The following is a 6,272-nucleotide window of genomic DNA, read 5'->3' as shown; positions in this document are numbered from 1 at the left end:
AAAGGCAGAACCGGAAGTCGGAGATTTAATGACTTGGAGAAGAGGGGCTTGAACCAGCCCCTCTTCTCCCCTGTTCTCCATTGGCTGGCCTCTTGAATGCTGGCCAGCCATTGGAGAAGAGGTCAGTCATTCCGATTAGGCCCCGTCCTTTTCGGATCGGGGGGCGTGTTTTTTGCAAGAAGTCTCAAGGAGGAGATGACAGCAAAACACGCCCCCGAATCCGAAAAGGACGCTGCGTTTCTCCGAGGCATTTCTGCTCTGCCTCGGAGAAAGGCGGTGGTGTGATTGCCTCTCCCGCATCTCTGACCTGCTCTTAATTTGCCTGTGTAATTAATTGCTGATCTCTCGGAGAATCGCCTCCTCCTCCCGGCTTAATTCCCTTCACTACCAACCACCTGCATACATTATGCACTGTATACGGGACAAAGATGAGTCACAAGAAGAGGAAGGCCTCCTCCGTTTGTACCCTGCCCAGCCCCGCAGCCACTGACAGCAGCTGCCTGCTGCACTGAGATGAGCTGCCTTAGCCCAAGTAAAGGACGGCATTTTGGGCAAGGCCGCCTCAGGCTGTGAGGCAGCACACACTTGGTCATAGCTCGCCTGCAGCTTCGGGCCTACAGCCATGCCCTGGGCAAAATTTCATGACCGGCACTGGCTGCAGGAAGCTGATCACGCGCTGCATTGCTTACTTACTTGGGGCTGCGAGTCACGGGTGTTTACTTTGCGCAGCGCCGGGCCGACTGCCTCCTGAGAGAGTCCAGGCCTGCAACGTCACTCCCTCGGCAATTAGAAGGAGGGGTCGGTAAAGGTCATCATTTCAATTTTACTGCAGTCACGCAGCAGTGATGCTACGTCTATTTCACAAAAAACATACAGACTCCCACGTCGCGATAATATCACAAAAAGGCAAGTCTACCTATTTATAGAGAAATGGATTTAGTCTAGAAAGAAATTATCCTGCGCAACATACCTACTGACCCAAATATAGCTTAATAAAAATGCCTTTTATGTCATACTTTGTTCCAGCCAGTCCCGCTCTACTTTGTGGTGTGTTGGCAGTAACGTCTATTATAATAATGAAGGGGAACAGTAACTACTATGCTTATTATGCAGATAAAACTACAATCCCCATGATGCTGTGTTCCTAGCGCAGCTGTCTTCTCTGTTAGGCTGACTGACATTGCAGTGCATAACGTTCTGTGCTTGCCTGGAGCGTCTGCAGCAGCGGGAATGCATTACAAAGGCAACGGGAGGATAACTCAGAAGCTAGCGGGCTCTTTGGCTCCCCTAACAGGTGATGTACACTAGGCATATTAATCTGCTCATAGAACCGAGTAATCATATAATGAACTGTCATACTTGACAAATAAATTGCTTGTATTTATTTCTCTAAGATCCTTGGCTTAAGGTAGGGTCATTCAAGGTATTTTGTCACTAAGCCTGAGAGTATCTGTTCAGAGTATATAAATCCAACGCTGTTCTTTGTTGAAGAGTTTTCAGAGAAATCTAACTAACACCGTTTTGTTACACACTTGTCTAAAAAAACTACTAAATGAATTGACACCAAGCAGGCAGATTTCCTCTCGGACTGGCTGGTCTCTCCGGGATCTGCAGGGAGGGATCCCGCACAGGACGTTTTAGTTGGACGGGCGCTGCCTCACCCCATCCCCCTCGAGGAGTTTGCGCTTGATATGTGGGAGAGGGGGCTCAAGCACACATGTCTTTGAAGATGAAAAATTGCCAGCCAGGGAAAGCAATGGGGGTGAATGGTAGAGAGTAACAGAGGACAGTCCAGAAGGGGGCAAGCTGCACCAAGTCCTAGCGGAGGTGGCTGCATTGCGGACGGCAGTGGTGGTGGATGAGGCCGGAGACCGGGGCTGCAGCCTCAGCGGAGACCGACGCACCCCCTCTCCTTGCGCCTGCCATGAAGCACAACCCGCTCTGCACCGATGGCTCCTGTACATGGAGGTAAGGGCCCGGCTACAGCGCTGCGCGCAGGGAACGCTCTCTGTTCCTGCTTGTGAGTGGTGAGGGGAGGGGGCAGTTAAAGGTGTTCACTTTCAACCCCTGGTCTCCTCATGCCCCCCCCCCCCTACAGTCTACAGAAACCAAATCCTCGTTTATTTTTGTTGATAACATCTGTTCATGTATGAATGTATTGACTGTTTTTGTAGCGCCAAACATACCGCTGACATTACGCAATGCCAGAATGCACACTTCAATCACGTAAAGGGAAGGAAATAGCCCCTCCTCTCGCCCCTGAGCTGCGACAGGCGTGAACTGCCCTAACTGACTGCTGTGCGCCGGCCATAATCTGCTGTAATCACAGAGAGTGGTGGGTTCGCTGTATTGTGCCACGGGGAGACTGGCACGCCATTTCTAAGCCCCCTCCCCATACTTTTATCTGGTTTGAAAGGGGCCTTGTGCTCATGCAGCGGGGCAGATACGGAGCTACTAACATTACGTATAAAGTGCTAAGTCTGGCACATTAGCAGGGCAAAGGCTTCACAGGGGCATCTGGCAACACTGGCCGCGGTTCTATGACGGAGCTCCTCTCTTGTAATCCACGAGTCTGGTGGCGTGTGGCAGTTGTAAGCATTTACAATGCAATGATCTCGGCATTGGTAAAGTTAGAGCTATTGGCATTGCTCATGACATTATTTTTGTTTATGTTTCTGTTTTTAAAACATTTAAAGAAACTGCATTGTCATGAGCAATGCCAATAGCTCTAACTTTAACAATGCCGAGACCGTTGCATTGTAAATGCTTGTTTTCCTTCTAAAACTGGCATCAACAGTTGGTTTGCTGTGCAAAGTCACCATCTTTCCAGCTTTTAGAAACCTGCAAGGCTGAATCAAAAAACCTTATCTGGTACCACAATTTTGTCTTTTTCAAAGCGGTAGCCCATTTTTTGTTAGGTTTTTGTGCTGTCAACCTACTTCCAGCTTGTGATGGAAACCATTTTAAAACCCATGGGTGATCCCGAAAAACCATAGATTTCTGAAAAATAGACACAATTCTGAATTCATCAAGGGGTCATATGTGTCGATCATTTAAGGTTTTCCCAAGGAAAATAACTGTTGTATAAAAAAAAAAAAAAAAACATTGGAAATTTAGGAGGGAAAAACCCCAGCCATTTTCATCTGTAACTTTTTGTCCAGATGGCCACTTTACAAAAACAGGGTACCATTATGTCCACTAGTCCCTTGTGGTTGCAGGGGATTTATAGCGTTTGTAGGTTCTCTTAAGAATCCAGGGTACCCAGAGCCAATAACTGAGCTGCACCTTACTAGGGTTTTTCATTGTGTACGGAGTATAGACCAATTAGTGTGGTTAAATATGTGAAGGAAAAAATGGGTTTGAAGGAAACCTATGCATTTCTGAAATTGACACAAGATACAGACTTTAGGAGCAGTGTTATTTATACATCTCAGAATTTGTGGGTACCCATCCTAGCATGTGATTTGAAGTGTATTTTTCAAAAAGTCTTCTTTTTTATCCACTGTCTTACATTTGGAAGGCACAAAAGCTGCGAAATCCAACAGGTAATAAAAATATTTTTACTATTCTATGCTCCCACAAGTCTTCAAGTAAAAATGGTACCTCACTCATGGGGGCAGGGCTAGTGCCCACAACAGGAAAGGGCCCAAAACGCAACATGGATACATCAAATATTTACACTTAAGGCTTACCCTTTTTTTTGCAAAGTTAATAGGTGTGGATTTTGCACCCAAGCGTAGCCGGCACCTTGAGAAACCTAGCAAACTTGAACATTTTTAAAAACTAGAAACCTGCGGGAATCCAGTGTGGGGTAACTTGCTTGACTCTCACAAGGTGTTTTTTTTTTTTTTTTTTTTTTATATGCCCAGAATACCTTGCAAATCTCAGAATTTGATGGAAAATCACTTTTTCCTCACATTTCTATGATGGAAAGTTCTGGAATCTGGGGAGCAACAAACTTTATTCCGCCCTGCATTTCCCTCAAGTTTCCTGATGAAAAGTTACCTCACTTGTGTGGGTAGGCCTAGTGCCCGCTACAGGAAACTGGCCAAAACACAACATGGCCTCATCACATTTTTGCACTGAAAACTGATTTTTGTTTTCTCAGTTAGTGTAGCTGTAGATTGTGGACCACTATCTAGGCAAACCTAGCAATTTTTCACATCTTCTGCTGCTAGAAACCTGGGGGAATCGAAGGTGGGGTGGCTTGCGTGGCTTTTACCTGTTAGTTTTACCCAGAAGCCCTAGCAAATCTCAAAGTATGGTAAGAAACACGTTTTTCTCCCATTTCTGTGAATCTTTGGGGAGCTACAAATTTCCTACCTCACGGAGTTCTCACACGTCTCCCAATACGAAGGGTACCCCACTTGTGTGGGTTGGCCAGGAGACAACACAGAAAGACCCTAAAGTGCTATGTTGAGAGCTAAGGAATAGAGGTAACTGCTGTTTTTTGTTTTTAAAACAAATTTTATTCGTCAAAAGGCACATATAAAGCAGGGCTCTAACCCAGAGGCGTCTGCACAATAAACGTATAGCATCATGACTTTGACTTTTTCGTGATAAATCAAGGAAAAAATGAAGCAATACAGATAAAGAGAAAACATATAAACCCCCCCCCCCCCGGCGCACTGACAGCCTCCCCGGAGCAGCACAGCAATGAAATATGCACCACAACATATCACTGCAGTATACACATACACAATAATCTACAGTTTGCACCAGCAGGGTAGAATTAGACTGGATTGAGGGGCCCTGTTGCAGAGACTGGCTCCAGCTGCAAACCGCGGTAGTCCGCCCATCGCTACCAAACCTTGAAATGTTTGTGCTGGCACCCTCTCGCAGTAAAAATGGGGAGCTCCAAACCCATGCAGAAGTCCAGACCCCTCTTCCATGCAGACACCGAGGGTGGTGCTGGTGCCTTCCATGCCCTAGCAAGGTCTCTTCACCAGGGTAAACCTGAGCAACATAAGACGTTTTATAGATATTACCCCCTATCCCGTCCATATAACTGCTGTATTTGGAGTTATGCTGTTGTGCCACCCATGCAAATCTACGAACCACAGACATTTTGGAAAACTAGACAACCATGATAGTCCAGGGTGGCATGTCTTGCATGCATCCCATAAGGTTATCTTACCCACAATGCTCTGCAAACCTCAAATAGCATTATCTCACTTGTGCCAATAAAAACGCGGTCCCAATTGTATGGCTAGGCCAAGTTCCTGAGGAAAAAACAGATCAAACCATGTTCAAAGGGAGTCAGTCCCTTGGCGAGGGCTATCATTGACCTTAGTTTTGAACTTCACTGACTCTAGATTCACACATCTTACTAAACTTCTGGAACACCTATTCAAAGCCTTACACAGCACTGGTCCAGCATACGTCAATACTGCTTCAGATGTCAGAAACTTTTCAGACACCTTTGCTCATCCAGACCTGTACACATTCATTGCATACGCAGCAGCATAACAAGGAGACATTACTTCAAAAGGGCGCAATAACCTGCCTCTGCACATATGTGCCGTCTCCAAAATTAGTGCATCCCGCACCAAGCTGAACATTAGGCTCTTCAGTTAGGTTAATCCATAGAGCAGCTCTGACTGCTCTTGCGACAAGCTAGACTCTGGTGATAGTATGTTTTACAAAAAAAATCATAACATTACAGAGAATTCTGCACTCAACGCTACACGTACAGATGAAAGTTTTGTCCTTGCCATGTTCATCCTCCATCAAAACTTAGTATATGCATAGTTTACTGTATGACGAGTGCATTACTTTCACGGCACTCTATCAATCAACTCGTATTAATAGTGTGGCTAATCATCCGTGAGAGTATCCAGGCGCAAGGTTCTTGCTATGATCAGTCGTAAAGCCAGATCTGCAGTCCCTTTATAAATTCAGGGAAGAGGGTAGGTGAAGGCCATACCAGGATTTGGCGACAAGGTAGGAAAAGTAGCTTTCTCCACTGCAACGTCTGCAGATGCTGGGAGTGTTTGTGAGGACGAGTGAGGCGGGTTGAAGGTGTCTGGAGGGTTGGTGGAAGTTCAGGTGATGGTTGGTGTATGCTGGTCCTTGGTTGTGGAGTGCCTTACAGGCGTTTTTCAGCATCTTGAAATGGCATCTTTTAAGGATGGGGAGCCAGTGAAGGTTCCTGAGGTGGGGTGTGATGTGGGTTCGTTTGGGGAGGTCGAGAATGAGTTTGACAACTGAGTTCTGTAACTTCTAGAGTCTCTTCAGGGGTTGAGTAGCGATTCCTGCATAAAGCGTGTTGC

This window comes from Triturus cristatus, chromosome 10, assembly GCF_964204655.1.
Source record: "Triturus cristatus chromosome 10, aTriCri1.1, whole genome shotgun sequence".
NCBI classification, from domain to species: domain Eukaryota; kingdom Metazoa; phylum Chordata; class Amphibia; order Caudata; family Salamandridae; genus Triturus; species Triturus cristatus.
Note: the sequence above shows the minus strand (reverse complement) of the source record.